Genomic DNA, 17,000 nt, shown 5'->3' on the forward strand with positions numbered 1-17,000 from the left:
TCAACCTCATTTAACCCCCTCAAAAATAAATAAACAATAACAACAATATTGGAGCACTATCAGCATCCTTTTTCCCTTCTCCATCTCCTCCTCTAATTCTCCTCTTCCTTCTCCCTCTAATCGTCCTTTTCTTCTCCTCCATCACCTCCTTCTACCCTTCCACATCAACTTCATTTAACCCCCTCAAAAATAAATAAACAATAACAACAATATTGGAGCACCAGCACCAGCAGCAGCAGCAGCTAATTTTTAAATCCAGGTTAAAGCGGCAAGTTTGCCAGCCTAGTTAGCTTAGTTGGTAGTGCGTCTGCCTTGTAAGCGCTAGGCCGCGGGTTCGATTCCTGCCCGGGGCGGTGGGATAATGTTCGTTCTCGGAACGGCTGGCTTTCTCCTATCCTGTCTTCCTTCCCTCTTCGAGGACTTTATTCAAAATCTTTATGAAAAGAGAGAGGCTAGAAATCTTTATCAAAACTGGGGCTTTATTCGAAATCTTTATCAAAAGAGAGCGGATAGAAATCTTTGTCATACGGTAATAAAATGTATAAAATTCCGTGCATGCATATTTTCAGTTCATGATAGCAGAGATAGGTAGGAGGTAGGTTATAAGTTATAATTTTGAATAGTTAGGTCAGTAATTTTGAACAATGGTGTAGGGATGGCTTATCAGACTACATTCAGCAGTTTATATTGAAATATGCTGATGTTTTAGTGCTGCAGTATAATGCAGTAGGTGTAATAATGGGTGTAATAATGTATGTTTGGGTAAGATTTGAGATAGAGAGTGGAGAGGAATGAAGGAGAAAATAGCAGAAAGAGGAAGTAGAAAATGAGGAGGCAGAAGGTAGAAAAGGAAGAGAAAAAGGAGAAAGAAGAGGAGGTGAAGAAGAAGCAGAGAGAGGAGGATGAGAAATAGGATAAGGCGTAAAGAGATTTGAGATAGAGAGTGGAGAGGAATGAGGGAAGGAGAAAATAGCAGAAAGAGGAAGTAGAAAATGAGGAGGCAGAAGAGGAAAAGGTAGAAAAGGAAGAGAAAAAGGAGAAAGAAGAGGAGGTGAAGAAGAAGCAGAGAGAGGAGGATGAGAAATAGGATAAGGCGTAAAGTCGCAATTTTGCCATAAAGGGCCCCCTCTCTCTCTCTTTTCCTCTCTCTCTCTCTCTCTCTCTCTCTCTCTCTCTCTCCCCGAAAAATTTGATACTCATGGTATTCTTTGCTTTCTGCTTTCTTATTTGTCTGGTAGAGGTTCCTTACTAGTTTTATTTGCCTTCCAAACTTTTCTTTCGCCGTAGGAGGAATATTTTGGAGTCTATTTGTAAGTAAATCTTTGACTTTTGTTCCCTTTCCCTTTGAATTTTTTTCTCTTCCTCCTTTTTAGCCCGTCCTTCCTTTATTATTACGATAGTATTAAAAAAAGGTATAAGGGACGGGCTATTGTATTCGCTTCGGTGTCGTCACTCTGTCTGTCTGTTCCCATAGAAGGACTTATCCAAACCTGGTCGACCTATATATCAAATTAAAGGTCTTTTTACCAGGATCACCCCCGAAAAATTTGATACTCATGTTGTTCTTTGCTTTCTGCTTTCTTATTTGTCTGGTAGAGGTTCCTTACTAGTTTTATTTGCTTTCCAAACTTTTCTTTCGCCGTAGGAGGAATATTTTGGAGTCTATTTGTAAGTAAATTTTTACTTTCTATTACCCTTACGTATAGGGAACCTATACAAGGTAATGAGAAAGTATTGCAATCGGTCCAAATTTTCAAAATAAGGCGTAAAAGAGAAAGAGGAACAAGAGGAAGAAGAAGGAGAAGAAGGAGAAGAAGAAGAAGAAGAAGAAGAAGAAGAAGAAGAAGAAGAGGAAGAGGAGTAAGAATAAGAAGAGGAAGAGGAAGAGGAGTAAGAAAAAGAATAAGAATAAGAAGAAGAAGAAGAGGAGGAAGACGAACAAGAAGATGAGGAGGAAGAAAAAGAAGAAGAAGAAGAGGAGGAAGAAAAAGAAGAAGACCAAGGAACGTCAAAAGTGACTGACTGCCTATCCCAACAAAATAAACATTGTTGTGCTAAACACTCATTATGCGTCCATTCAACCTATTGTTTACATTTCCGATTGTTTACACAGATTATTTGTTTACATTTCTGTCCCAACATAAACCGATGCTATTGCCTAGCTAATGAAGAAGCTATAAAAATATTGGCAATTGTGCACCAAGAAAACTAATGTACCTACCTACATAAATATTATCTTTTGCTTATATAATTTTATAGGTAATGTTATAATGTCCATAATACCCATTAGATAAAAAAAGAGGGTCTGAATCCATGTTGTCGAGGCAGTGAACGGTTTCAGTCATCGATTGACAGCCGTCGACTTTTTTTTTTTTTTGATAGAGGGAACTATAATAGCGGAGGTCTTATCGAAGAGAGGAGTAAAATTTTTAATAAGATCCATATAAAATATTGCCAAAAAGTCCTACAATAAGGAAAAAAATAAAAAAAAGTTTTTCTAGCCGCCAAAATTATAGGAGATTTCGCCCCAATCAAAAAATGTTATTACGGAAAAGTCATAAATAAAATCTGTAATCTGACGCAAATCAATCAAACAATCAAATTTAACGCAAGACAATCAAATCACACCAGCGTTTTTTCGAAAGCTACCTCTTCACAACTTCTGGGACACCCATACTCGATGGATTACGAGTTATGAAATTTTCAAGTTTCGGAGGATTAAACAATCACAACTAAAGGGGATTTAGCCAAAAGGATTTTGAGGGCCGATAGCTAGCTTCTCATCAGTTGGCCTCACAAGGCCGGGTCCACAAAGTGAGTTTAAACTCAGTTTAAGTTAACTCTCGGATTAAGCAATCTGATGGTCCCTAGCCATTGGCTCGTCCTGAACCGCAATCAACCATTGTGAGGACTTGTGCTTGTTCTTTAAAAGCAGAGAGAACCCTTGGAAACTGTCAGCTTGCTAGGCTGGGTAGTTTTAGCTGTCCTCCCTGTTTATAATCCCACAGCTAGACACTAGTCTACTCTCTGTTTAACGTCCCCTATAGCTAGACCTATGTCCTGTAGGACAAAACAGTCCCGAAAAAGTCCTGCCTTTTTTTTTCCATTTATTGTCACATAAAAGACAAATAAATTTCTGCTTGTTAGGCCTATAGAACGATGACCCTCTCTCCCCTTCCCTCCCCCCACCCACTGTACCCCAAAAAATTTTGAATGTCCTGGGGGGAAAGAGAGGGAGAGAGAGATCAGCGTTTTTTCGAAGGCTACCTCTTCACAACTTCTGGGACACCCATACTCGATGGATTACGAGTTAAGAAATTTTCAAGTTGCGGAGGATTAAAAAATCACAACTAAAGGGGATTTAGCCAAAAGGATTTGGAGGGCCGATAGCTAGCTTCTCATCAGTTGGCCTCGCAAGGCCAACGGCCTCACAAGGCCGGGTCCACAAAGTGAGTTTAAACTCAGTTTAAGTTTAACTCTCGGATTAAAAGCAATCTGATGGTCTCTAGCCATATTTAATTGGCTCATCCTGAACCGCAATCAACCATTGTGAGGACTTATGCTTGTTCTTTAAAAGCAGAGAGAACCCTTTGAAAACTGCCAGCTTGCTAGGCTGGGTAGTTTTAGCTGTTCTCCCTGTTTATAATCCCACAGCTAGACACTAGTCTACTCTTTCTTTAACGTCCCCTAGCTAGACCTATGTCCTGTATATAGGACAAAACAGTCCCGAAAAAGTCCTGCCTTTTTTTTCCATTTATTGTCACATAAAAGACAAATAAATTTCTGCTTGTTAGGCCTATAGGTCGATGACCCTCTCTCCCCTTCCCTCCCCCCACCCACTGTACCCCAAAAAATTTTGAATGTCCTGGGGGGAAAGAGAGGGAGAGAGAGAAAAAGAGGAAGGGGAAGATAGAGGGAGACACAGAGAGAGAGAGAGAGAGAGAGAGAGAGAGAGAGAGAGAGAGAGAGAGAGAGAGAGAGAGAGAGAGAGAGATAAAAATAATATTACCGTTAAATCGTTCGCAATGAACTCTTAAATGGGGAATTCAAGTCGCTATCGGATCACTTTAGCAGGGCTGAAAACAGTGAGGTGGACAAGAGGACCACAATAAAGAGACCGGAACGTTTCCAAGAATGCAGACCTGTATGTCGCGTTGCGTCGTATTTTCTTTCGAACAGATATCAGTAAAACTTATACTTTGTCTATGTCTATTAGGATCGTTATACCTACCTGTCGTACAAAAACAAAGTAAGAATCCTTCTCGGTCATCGGCCCTGATTTCTGAGTCAATTGTTTGCATTTTAGATCCGGATTCCCTGTTACCGGCAATCTCAAATCTACTTATCTACCAATTTAGGTGTAGTCAGCTGTAGTGGCTTTTGAGCTGTAGTGGCTTTTGAGCTGTAGTGGCTTTTGAGCTGTAGTGGCTTTTGAGCTGTAGTGGCTTTTGAATTTTCAGGAGAATATCAGGCGGAAACTATGCCATTGAGTCAGTCACTCTGCATCAGTTTCATGAAAAGTCAAAACAGGACACCCTGAAATGTGATGACAGCTTGCAAAACATTAAATTATTAATGTATCTGTTACCGGCAATCTCATATCTACTTATCTATCAATTTAGGTGTAGTCAGCTCAGCTGTAGTGGCTTTTGAATTTTCAGGAGAATATCAGACGGAAACTATGCCATTGAGTCAGTCACTCTGCATCAGTTTCATGAAAAGTCAAAATATTTTGCAAACTAAGTACGTAATTCATGCAAATAAAGAAGTGTTTGCCGATTAACGTCAGAATTTTCATAAATTTCAAGTAGTTGATGGTCAATGGCGGTGTTTGCTTGTTTGTGTGTTGAGCACCGTAATTATTATGATACATGGGTAGGTACACTGTACACATTAGAGATAGGTATTACATATTTATGTAAAGATTGAGTTACTCTACTCTTTATATAAATACTTTTCTGTGGACTACTCAGTCAATGAGTCAGTTCCTCTCCAACTCAATATAGGTATTAGGAGTTAGACTCACTGACCGAGTAGTTCTTTTTCACAACTCACTCAATCATACACATCTCTGATCAACATAATATTTGTGTCGCTTAATGACCATGCTCTTTGGAAGGAAGTCTTTTTCGTCTTCTCCAAAAGATATACCTATAAAGTGTGACAGTTTCCAAATTATGTATCGACCTTTTGCAAACACCCTATATCCAGATTGCACCAATGCAATGGATCTCACTTGCATTTTGTCTTTTACGATCAAGAATAATAATATCTCACATTGTAATAATCTCTTGTCTTGGTCTAATTATATTTTTAAATTTTCTCATTTTTCTCCTCTCTTTCTCTTCTCACTCTATCCCCTTTTCCCCTCCCTCTCTCTACCAATCCTATATCTTGTACTCTTTTTATCTGGCCCTTTCTAGCTCACACTCTTTCTCTCTCTCTCTCTCTCTCTCTCTCTCTCTCCCTCCATGCACTCATTTTGATTTCAGTGAATCCTTGGGTTTGTTGCGTCCCACTTTTCATCTTAAATTTTGTGATGTCCTCCCCCCACCCCCTCTCACTCTCTTGATATTCTGCTCACTCCATCAACAGGGAGTTTTGCAGTAAGGACCCAACAATTCGAACCAATTTTTTTCAAAGGAAAGAGGGAGCTCTAAGTGCCGAGGTCTTATCGTCCCGAAATCGAAAAGAGAAGGAAGATATTATCGGAGAAAGCCAGCCGTTCCGAGAACGAACCTAATGTGAAGTTGTGTTATTCAATGACAAGATATGGAGGATATCTTAACCACTAGTCCTTGAATAACAACCACCAAAGGCAAGATTCAGCCTTGTCCCATGTTTTTCTGCATTCCAGCCGAGGGTCTACCTACACCGCCAAGGCAGATTATGCCTTTTTTTTGGTGAGAACAATGTGAAATGTAAGAGAGTATTTTTGGCTTTTGTTGTTCCTCATGAACGCCATTTTTCTAAGCTGCTAAAAACTATAAAATCTCATTTTACGGGTTTTTGATTTTTCTTCACTCCCCCCTTTTTTTTCACCCCATCTCTCTCTCTCTCTCTCTCTTTCTTCTCCTCCTCCTCTTTCTTTTTCTTTTTCATCTTCCTCTCCTCCTCTTTCTCTCCCTTCCTCTCTCCGACTCCTTCTCCTCACCTCGCTCTCTCACTCTCTCTGTTTCTCCTCTCCTTTTCTTTCTCTCCTTTTCTTTTTGTTTGTCTTCTTCTCCTCCTTTTCTCTCTCTCTCTCTCACCTCCTTTCTTTTGTTTTTCTCACAGTTTTTAAATCCACTCTGTCCTTGTCTGATGTGGTTCGTGGGAGTTACTTATGGGGGAAAAAACTTTTATGTTGTGATTTGAATCTTGCCCCAAATTTTACTCTTTGTCTACTTAAGGAGTTTTTAAGACGTTTCTCTCCACTTTTTTCACAGTGTTTTAGCTAAATTCTCTTTAGGGATGAGCTATTTCCCTTTTTCTCTCGACTGTTTAATGGAATTTGACGAAATGTTTCAGAAGAAATCTCTTACGAAAAGGTTATTGTAAGCTTCTATAGAAGAGCCTACTATACTCACCGGAAACATTAATTTGTCTCCCAAAAGTTGCGCAACTGTTGCGAAATGAGTGTTTTGAATGTTGAACAACTTTCAAGATAAAATCTACATAATTATTACAGAGAGAGGGAAGGGAAAAGGGGGAAGAAAGAGAGGAGAAAAATAAGATAATATATTAAACAGTGTCTTAGTTTTTGTTATCGTCATGTCTGTTAACCTCTTTCAAGTCCTGACACAAAGAATTGAACCCGCACCCTCCTGATTACCAGACGAGTGTCTACCGCTACCTACACCACGAGGAATCTGGGGAAATCTGAAAATTATCTTGAAAATCCTACCACAAACACTTGGAATATCCAACAAACCAACACCATACCTTTCAGAAATGACCTTGTAGAAAAGAGGGAAAAAATCAAAGATTTCAGAAATGAGCCCCTGGTGAACTCTGAGGCAAAAACCATAACCTGTGACAACACAGGAGGCACTCCCGGCTTCAGAAGATGGCGAAGGATGCAAAGGTCCTCAAAGGGTTAAATCTGTTTTTACTGTCACAAAAGAGACACAAGATTAATGATGGACTCTAGTGACAGGAGACAAAAAAAACATTGAAATTGAAAATGTATTATTTCTAGGGAACATCTGGCTGGAGCTGAAAATTTTCAGCTAATAAGTTGTCAGAGGAAGGAGGGAAGGGAAAAGGGGAAAGAAAGAGAGGAGAAAAATAAGATAATATATTAAACAGTGTCTTAGTTTTTGTTATCGTCATGTCTGTTAACCCCTTACTAGTCCTGACACAAAGAATTGAACCTGCACCCTCCTGATTACCAGACGAGTGTCTACCGCTACCTACACCACGAGGAATCCGGGGAAATCTGAAAATTACCTTGAAAATCCTACCACAAACACTTGGAATATCCAACAAACCGATAACATACCTTTCAGAAATGACCTTGTAGAAAAGAGGGGAAAAAAATCAAAGCTTTCAGAAATGATCCCCTGGTGAACTCTGAGGCAAAAACCATAACCTGTGACAACGCAGGAGGCACCCGCGGCTTCAGAAGATGGCGAAGGACGCAAAGGTCCTCAAAGGGTTAAATCTCTGTTTTTGCTGTCACAAAAGAGACACAAGATTAATGATGGACTCTAGTGACAGGAGACAAAAAATCAAAGATTTCAGAAATGAGCCCCTGGTGAACTCTGAGGCAAAAACCATAACCTGTGACAACGCAGGAGGCACCCCCGGCTTCAGAAGATGGCGAAGGATGCAAAGGTCCTCAAAGGGTTAAATCTCTGTTTTTGCTGTCACAAAAGAGACACAAGATTAATGATGGACTCTAGTGACAGGAGACAAAAAAGAAAAAAACATTGAAATTGAAAATGTATTATTTCTAGGGAACATCTGGCTGGAGCTGAAAATTTTCAGCTAATAAGTTGTCAGAGGAAGGGGGAGCGTTTGGAAAATTGTACAAAAAATCCCCTTTTCTATTCTCATTTTGTTCCCAAGTTCTCAGAAAAAAATCCCCCTCCTTACAGGGCAGCGGGTTTTTGCCTTTCCTAGTTCCCAGAAAAAAAATCCCACTCCTTACCGATTTCTCGGAAAAATGCCCCCTCTTTACCCTGTTCTAGTTCCAGTTCTCGGGAAAATCCCTCCTTATCCCCCTCCTTACAGGGCAGCGGGTTTTTTCCTTTCCTAGTTCCCAGAAAAAAAAATCCCACTCCTTACCGATTTCTCGGAAAAATGCCCCCTCTTTACCCTGTTCTAGTTCCAGTTCTCGGGAAAATCCCTCCTTCCTTGTCTTTCCCCAATTCTCAGAAAAAAGTCCGCCTTTTGGGGATTTTCCAGATGGTCAGAATTCCAATAATATGGTCACACATGATGTACCTACTTAGGATGTCCCTGAAGCTGATACATCTTTATGTCTCTACCGAATTGGGCGGTATAGAGAAGAGAGAAAGAGAGAGGCGAGTAAAAGAAGAAAAGACCGAAAGGGAGCAGAGGATCTCAAAAGTAAGAATAGTTAGGCACAAGATTTGACCCATACCTACACATGTACATGCAAACTTACATATAGAAGCAGACATCATCTCGAGTGAAATAAAAGCATGTAAAAACAACAACAGAAAGGCAAACAAAATAGAAAAAGAAGAAATTCGACACTCTTAACTCTTTGCGGAGCAAGAACCACACCAAAATGCTTCTTTTGATGTACATTATTTAGTTTATGTACATTGAGTAATGTTTTTTAAAAAAATGTACCTTGTGCATACAGAGCACGAAATGCCAGGAAGGCCCGTGCAGCAAGGGTCCCATTAGAAGTGGTCCCTCTGGGGACCACCGTGCCGGAAAGGACAAAAAAAGAAAAATATGTCGTGCCGCAAGGGGGTCACTTCAGGTGGTCCCTAGGGGGACCACCGTGCCGCAAAGAGTTAAAGTTGTTCCAAAAAATATCCAGAAGAAGAAGAAAAAGAAGAAGAACATCAATTCAAGAGGCAAAAGTGAACGTCAGAAATCGAGAGTTGTTCCAAAAAATATCCAGAAGAAGAAGAAAAAGAAGAAGAACATCAATTCAAGAGGCAAAAGTGAACGTCAGAAATCGAGAGGAGAAGAAAGAACAAAAAGGAAAATTAAAACGTAGAAAACTGTTAAAGAAAAGCTAAAAAAAGGGAGAGAAATGGGAAAATTGTTTTATAAATGGGCTGCAATTTTTTTTCTCCCTTTCTCATTCTCTCTCCTCGTTCTCTCTTCCTCCTTCTATTTCTATCTCCCTCCTTCTCTCCCTTCTCATCCTCCTCTTTCTCCTTTAACTTCTTCTCCTCTTCCTCTTTCTCCTTTAACTTCTTCTCCTCTTCCTCATCCTCTTTCTCCTTTTTCTCCCTTCCTTTGCTCTCTTTTCCAGAATTTTTTGACTTTTAAGTTTCCGGAAAATTTATGAGTGTTTCCGAATCGACCTTCCCCAATATTTACTCTCTTGAAAGTTTTTTGCTAGAAAAAAAAAGAACGCCCAGGCCCCGATTGTATCTCGAACCCGACCGGCCACCTTTTTTTTTTAAGAGGTTTGACAGAGGGAGCTGTAACTGCTATGGTCTTATCGTCCCGAAATCGAAGAGAGAAGGAAGACAGGATAGGAGAAAGCCAGCCGTTCCGAGAACGAACATTATCCCATCAGGATAAAATCCGCCCCGGGCGGGAATCGAACCCGCGGCCTAGCGCTTACAAGGCAGACGCACTACCAACTGAGCTAACTAGGCTGGCCCAGCCACCTTTGAAGTAATAAAATAGAAACACATCCTCTAACTAAATAATTATTTTTCCAAAGTGTAAGACCACTTTGGTACAAAACGTAGTAAGGGAAAATCTCTTATGATTTTAGGAAAGAATGGTTAAAAACTAAAAAGAAATTAAGGAGTGCGGTAGCGCTCGGCCCCGCCAAGTCAAGAAAAATTGACAGCTTAAAATATTGAAAATCGAGGATTGGAAAAAGAAGAAGTGAGGAAATCAGATAAAGATAATGTAAGCACCTATTGTTAATTCGTACCCAAACTCGAAATTACCACAAAAGAAGGCCAAAATAGTCCCCTAATCCTTTTGGTGCATATGGCCAAGAAGTTGACGAGCGTGGTGCTCGTCAAATTTAAGTAATAGATAGTCCCCTAATCCAAAGGAAAGAAAATCACATTAAAGTGATCACAACACAATGCCTTGTCTCCTAATAATCACATTAGAAAGAAACCTTCTAACCAGCCCTGGACTCATCAGAAGCTATGCCAATATTCTCACACTACCGAAAGCCCTTAAGATATTATAACTCTGACTATGTAGGTTAATACTACATTTCGTTATTTCTCCTCTTCTTCCTCCTTCTCCTCCTATTACTTCATCTATTCTTTCGCCTCCTCTTCCTCCTTTTTCTCCTCCGCTTTGACTCCTTCTCCTTTCACTCTTTCTCATCTTTCTCCTCGTCCTCTTTTTCTTACTCCTCCTACTTCACCTTCTTCTTCTCTTCCTCCTTCTTCTCATCGTCCTTCTTCTTCTCCTCCTTTTCTCTATGACAACATTTCAGTTAGCAATTTTTATTCGTTCCGTTCGGAGAGAAAAGGAAAAATCCTCTTAGTAATTTAATTAGAGAGGTTTTCCTGATGGCCAAACCGGCGGAAGTATTTTTGGACATATTTTTGAGAAAATTCCATCTCACAAATGGCCTTAGTTTCGTTTATTTCATGTCGCTTCTCGGTTTCGAACCACATCCCCTCGGTTATGAATCCAAAGTCTTGGCAACTACACTACTAGGATTGTCCGGTTCAAAGTATCACACTTTTTATAAGAAGGGCCAAAGGCTATTCAGGCATAGGTGTCACTGCGAAATGGCTATAGATCTTTTGTAACGAAGCATTAGGTATACTTTTTTTTTTACTCATATTACAATACAACCACACGAAGAAATAATAAAAATAACCACTCATGACATCATTAATACAACAGTGGGGATGCGGTTAAATCAACAACAGGTGCCGCACCCCAAGAGACGCTAGACCAAAATCTAGCAACATTAAATTGCAAAATTTATTATTTTGCTACAGCATTAAATCAACAACAGGTGCCGCACCCCAAAAGACGCTAGACCAAAATCTAGCAACATTAAATTGCAAAATTTATTATTTTGCTACAGCAGCAGCAGGTATACTTACGAGCACCGCTCCCAGATGACATATTGCTCAAACGGATGAACATTGAGAAGGGCCATCACTTCACCTCTCGTATTATTCGCCCAGAACGGCGTCACCACTTCTTCCTTGGCAGTAGCAGCAGGTATACTTACGAGCACCGCTCCCAGATGACATACTGCTCAAACGGATGAACATTGAGAAGGGCCATCACTTCACCTCTCGTATTATTCGCCCAGAACGGCGTCACCACTTCTTCCTTGGCAGGTCTCGAACCCGACCGGCCACCTTTGAAGTAATAAAATAGAAACACATCCTCTAACTAAATAATCATTTTTCCAAAGTGTAAGACCACTTTGGTACAAAACGTAGTAAGGGAAAATCTCTTATGATTTTAGGAAAGAATGGCTAAAAACTAAAAAGAAATTAAGGAGTGCGGTAGCGCTCTGCCCCGCCAAGTCAAGAAAAATTGACAGCTTAAAATATTGAAAATCGAGGATTGGAAAAAGAAGAAGTGAGAGGAAATCAGATAAAGATAATGTAAGCACCTATTGTTAATTCGTACCTACCCAAACTCGAAATTACCACAAAAGAAGACCAAAATAGTCCCCTAATCCTTTTGGTGCATATGACCAAGAAGTTGACGAGCGTGGTGCTCGTCAAATATAAGTAATAGATAATAGATAGTCCCCTAATCCAAAGGGAAGAAAATCACATTAAAGTGATCACAACACAATGCCTTGTCTCCTAATAATCACAATAGAAAGAAACCCTCTAACCAGCCCTGGACCTATCAGAAGCTATGCCAATATTCTCATACTACTGAAAGCCCTTAAGATATTATAACTCTGACTATGTAGGTTAATACTACATTTCGTTATTTCTCCTCTTCCTCCTCCTTCTTCTCCTCCTTCTCCTCCTATTACTTCATCTATTCTTTCGCCTCCTCTTCCTCCTTTTTCTCCTCCGCTTTGACTCCTTCTCCTTTCACTCTTTCTCATCCTTCTCCTCGTCCTCTTTTTCTTACTCCTCCTACTTCACCTTCTTCTTCTCTTTCTCCTTCTTCTCCTCGTCCTTCTCCTCCTCCTTTTCTCTATGACAACATTTCCGTTAGCAATTTTTATTCGTTCGGAGAGAAAAAAGGAAAAATCCTCTTAGTAATTTAATTAGAGAGGTTTTCCTGATGGCCAAACCGGCGGAAGTATTTTTGGACATATTTTTGAGAAACATAGAAAGTAAAAAAGACATTGCCAGCCTAGTTAGCTTAGTTGGTAGTGTCTGCCTTGTAAGCGCTAGGCCGCGGGTTCGATTCCCGCCCGTCTTCTTTTTCCTCTTCTTCCTCATCTTTTTCTTCGTCATCTCCGCCTTCAAAAAGGAAACAAAATGAGTAATAATTCAGAATATGAAACGTTATTATAAGTGAGGAACTGAAAAAAAGAGAGACAATTTGACAATGTCTGTAAAAACAAAGATGATAAATTGATGCGTTTTGAGGAGGGGAAATTAGAGACGACTCAAAAACGGCCTATCATGGGATAGCGAAGGTCTCATTGCAATTTTGACGAAAAAGGAGGAGGAAGAAGAGGAAGACGACGAAGAATAAGGAAGAAGAAGGAAAAAAAAGACATTTTTTTGTGGTCTGGTTGGCCGTAGAAGCTCAAACAAGCTGTGAGTACCAGCTACCTCCTTGTGGCCTATGACTTTGTTTAGAACTTTAGACTGCGGGAATAAAGCGACTTTCAGTCTCATTCTGGCAGTATAAACAAGGTATATTCTATTCTTTTCTATAAACAATGTATATTCTATATTCTATTCTATAAACAAGGTATATTCTATTCTATTCTATTCCTTCCTTCCTAATTATAAGTATACCTAATTACCTACTGGTACTTTGTGTCTGTTTTTATGTCATCCCAAGAAGAAGAAGAAGAAGAAGAAGAAGAAGAAGAAGAAGAAGAAGAAGAACCTGTAGTCACATCTCAAAATTAAACTGCAAATAAAAAGTCTCAAAACCTTATCAACCTGTTTGAAAAAATTAATAATAAATTAATTTAATAAAAAAAATAACTGCAAAAAATAGTCTACTGGCCACTTTACTGTCAAGGTCAACGGAATGGTACAATAAAAAATGACATAAAAATAATTACCGTTAAATCGTTCGCAATGAACTCTAAATGGGGAATTCAAGTCGCTATCGGATCACTTTAGCAGGGCTGAAAATAGTGAGGTGGACAAGAGGACCACAATAAAGAGACCTGAACGTTTCCAAGAATGCAGGCCTGTATGTCGCGTTGCGTCGTATTTTCTTTCGAACAGATATCAGTAAAACTTATACGTTTGTCTATGTCTATTAGGATCGTTATACCTGTCGTACAAAAACAAAGTAAGAATCCTTCTCGGTCATCGGCCCTGATTTCTGAGTCAATTGTTTGCATTTTAGATCCGGATTCATCATACAAAAACAAGGAATCCTTCTCGGTCATCGGCCCTGATTTCTGAGTCAATTGTTTGCATTTTAGATCCGGATTCAAGCGAATAAGTTGTTAGACCTGTTAGCTGATAATGATTACCTGCAAAGTTAGTGGCTGGTTGTCTGCTAAGTTACCGGCATTAGGTTTATCTGTTGGAGACAATTTTTGCTTCTCGGTTTTGCATTGTGATCTGGTCAATAATTTTCACTTTCCTTTTTATTGCTAATTTTAAAGAGGTCTGATGTTAATGTCTAACTAAGAACGTCTTAGTCCACAAGGGTTTTACCCTCCATTCGGCAACAAACTACTCGCCTCCTTACATTAATCTCACCCAGTCTGAATGGGGTTGGGGAAAGCCAACAGCATGCGATTGCCCTGTTGGTCACCCATCTGCATTCCATTACCAATCACACGCAACGTTGCTTAACTTCAGTGATCCATTTAAAACTGAAATCTTATTGCTATGACCGCTGCGCTGGCTGACCCACGAGTTTAGGTCACTGGACAAAGTTGGCTGGGAACTTGTCAACGAAATCAGTCGAAAGAAGAAGAAGAAGTAGAAAAAGGAGAGGAGAAGAAGAAATAATAAACAAGGGGCTAGATTGCCAGGAAAAAAATGAGAACAAGTTGAAATAAGGAAGAAAAGAAGGATGAGATGGAAGGGGACAAGAGGAAAGAAGAAGAGAGGAAACGGCGAAAGGAGGGGGAGGAGATTTTGAGGAAAAGAAGATGGGATGTAGGAAAAGGGGGAAAGAAGAAACAAGGATATGTTAAAAGGAGGAGGGAAAGAGATATTTTTCATATAATTTTGGAAACGCACTCTAGAGACACGTGGCTTGAGCTGATAGTGGTGGGTAGAAATGTGTAAACAATAAACAATAGTGGTAGGATGGAGAAGCTCCTTTCCACCCAACTAAAAATAGAACATGCTTTACAGATATTTCGACTTTCTTCTAGGGACATGGATAAGGTTCGTTCTCGGAACGGCTGGCTTTCTCCTATCCTTCCTTCTCTCTTCGCTTTCGAGACAATAAGACCATGGCAGTTACAGTTCCCTCTGTCAAACCTCTTAAAAAAAAAGGACTAGGGCTAAAGCACTCTAGCTAGGGTAATGCACATAGCCCTCTAGCAGCTAGACTTTACCAATGTAACTATCTTACTATCTAGGTCTCTACAACGTAGGTACTCGCATAAAGTACCAGACTGCAGACACCTTTACAATATCCATAGAAACCCTAGATATCACCTGATAACAATAACCTAGAGAGTTCCAACTGTTCTAAGGTGTGCTAAACTGTCCTGCGGTTTCATTAAATCTGCATAGGTTATCAAAATCGCACAGTCACAGTATTCGAAGCGACGGATTTTATCCTTATGGGATAATGTTCCTTCTCGGAACGGCTGGCTTTCTCCTATCCTGTCTTCCTTCTCTCTTCGATTTCGGGACGATAAGGTAAGTGGTTGGAGTCCAAGACAAGTCATAAATTCAGCGTCGTGCATTAAGCGCGGTTAATTTGATCGCAAAATATGGTAGTTATGGTACTCATGCAACGTTAAATGCGAATGGCACTTGGATGAGTGACCATCTGGGCGATCGCGTGCTGCTGGCTTTTTGCGGGCCCAATCAGGCTAGCTGAAGTTGTGAGGAGGGGGTAGTCTGTTAGTCTGTCACCGAATGGAAGGTAAACCCCCCACTAACTTTCTTCTTTTTGGCGTTTCACATCATCCAAGAAGGTTTTTACTGTCTCATCTTTGTCACGATCTCATACTGACGTGTGCCAAGTTTGATGTTTGATTTGAAATGGAGATATGTATTTAATTACACAATTAGTTCACCACCTCGGCTGTCAGTATGAAAAATAATGATGATGTATTTACTATCTACCTATTTGTGTTTTCCATTCATACTTATGGGTTGGGTGGGGTGTTCTACCCACTATGGAGTACCTAGGTATATTATAATTTCAGGTTAGAACTCCGTTTTCTTCAGACCAGTTTTTTTTTTTTTTTTTTTTTTTTTTTTTTTTTTTTAAATTTAGGTGGTACCTTGGCTGGGATTGAATGAAAATTTTTAATGAAAGCACCTATATCTTCATAATATAGCATCTATATCTGTAGATCTATCCAAGACAAGACGAGGCCCATCTTCTCGTCTGCCCAAACGTAGATGGTACCCGTAACTAACAAGACCTGCTACTAGAGCAAATGATCAATGATGCGGCGATCCAAGTTGCAGAATATTTTAAGAGGAGTATCTGACACGGTCATTGGTCAAAGCGGACACGGAAAGTGCAGAGTATCTTCATAGTTGAGATCGACTTAAACTTAAAAATAGAATACCGCATAAGGTTCGTTCTCGGAACGACTGGCTTTTTTCTATCCTGTATTCGTTCTCTCCTTCAGGACGATAAGATCTTGCCACAGTTGAGCTCTAATGCTCTAAAGTAAACAAGTGACTCGAACTTATTTACCCAAAGGGTGTTTTCGATAATATTGAGATATAGCTTGTTCCCAAAGAAGGCAAAACCGAAGGGCCTATGAATTCTCCAAAAACCGCCATAAAATAAAACTCCTTTCAACAGTTTTAATGTCGGAAAGCTATAAAAATACATTTCGAATTTATTTCCACCGTCGATGTCGCTATCCATAAAAAAGAAAATTTCGCACCAAATTTGGGAAATTTAATAAAAAATTATGTGAAATCCAATAATAATAAAAAGGAGCTCCTCATTGGAATAAAAAATTTGCCTCTTTTTTTTTAAGGTTTGACTGTTTGTAACGAAATTAACAAAAGAAGAGGCAGAGGGATTTTAAGGGTAGGTAGAGGTATAATTTGGGAAGAATTTTCATTAAAAAGCCATAAAAAAAGGGAAACTTTTAATACAGGGAAAAATGTCGATCTGTTTTCGTAGGCACAAGGCCGCTGGTTTTTCTCCTGTAAAACCCAATTTTCGAGAAATGCGATGAAAATTCCGAGAGTATTCTATACTTTCTACTTGTCTACAGGGTGTCTTTTACTTATGTATACAGGGTGGTCAAAAAGCAGGGACACGACAGGGTGAATCAAGTGCTACATATTTGTAAGACCAAGGTCAAACGAGTTAAATTTCTCAACCTATAGGGTGTAGGGTGTTTATCGAAATTGGCGACCAAAATCATGAAAAAGAATAAGGCTGTGGTTCCATTACGACCACTTTTAGCCTTGGAAAGATATCTTTTTCTATGTGATACATGCACATGCATTACTAGAAAAAGCTTCTACGTTTAATTCGTTCGAAATCTGATCGAATGTAACCGCGGCCTAACTCACATGGCAACA

General features: G+C 39.7%; 1 long non-coding RNA gene across 1 annotated transcript; it reads left to right on the plus strand.

Moving 5' to 3' along the window:
* The first annotated feature begins 11,163 nt into the window (after positions 1-11,163).
* Positions 11,164-11,478, plus strand: LOC113469306. Its single transcript, XR_003392765.1, has 2 exons — positions 11,164-11,224; positions 11,356-11,478. It is a non-coding gene; the product is annotated as an uncharacterized LOC113469306 (long non-coding RNA).
* Positions 11,479-17,000: the final 5,522 nt, after the last annotated feature.

The sequence above is a fragment of the Diaphorina citri genome, unplaced genomic scaffold, assembly GCF_000475195.1.
Source record: "Diaphorina citri unplaced genomic scaffold, Diaci psyllid genome assembly version 1.1 scaffold1024, whole genome shotgun sequence".
NCBI lineage: Eukaryota > Metazoa > Arthropoda > Insecta > Hemiptera > Psyllidae > Diaphorina > Diaphorina citri.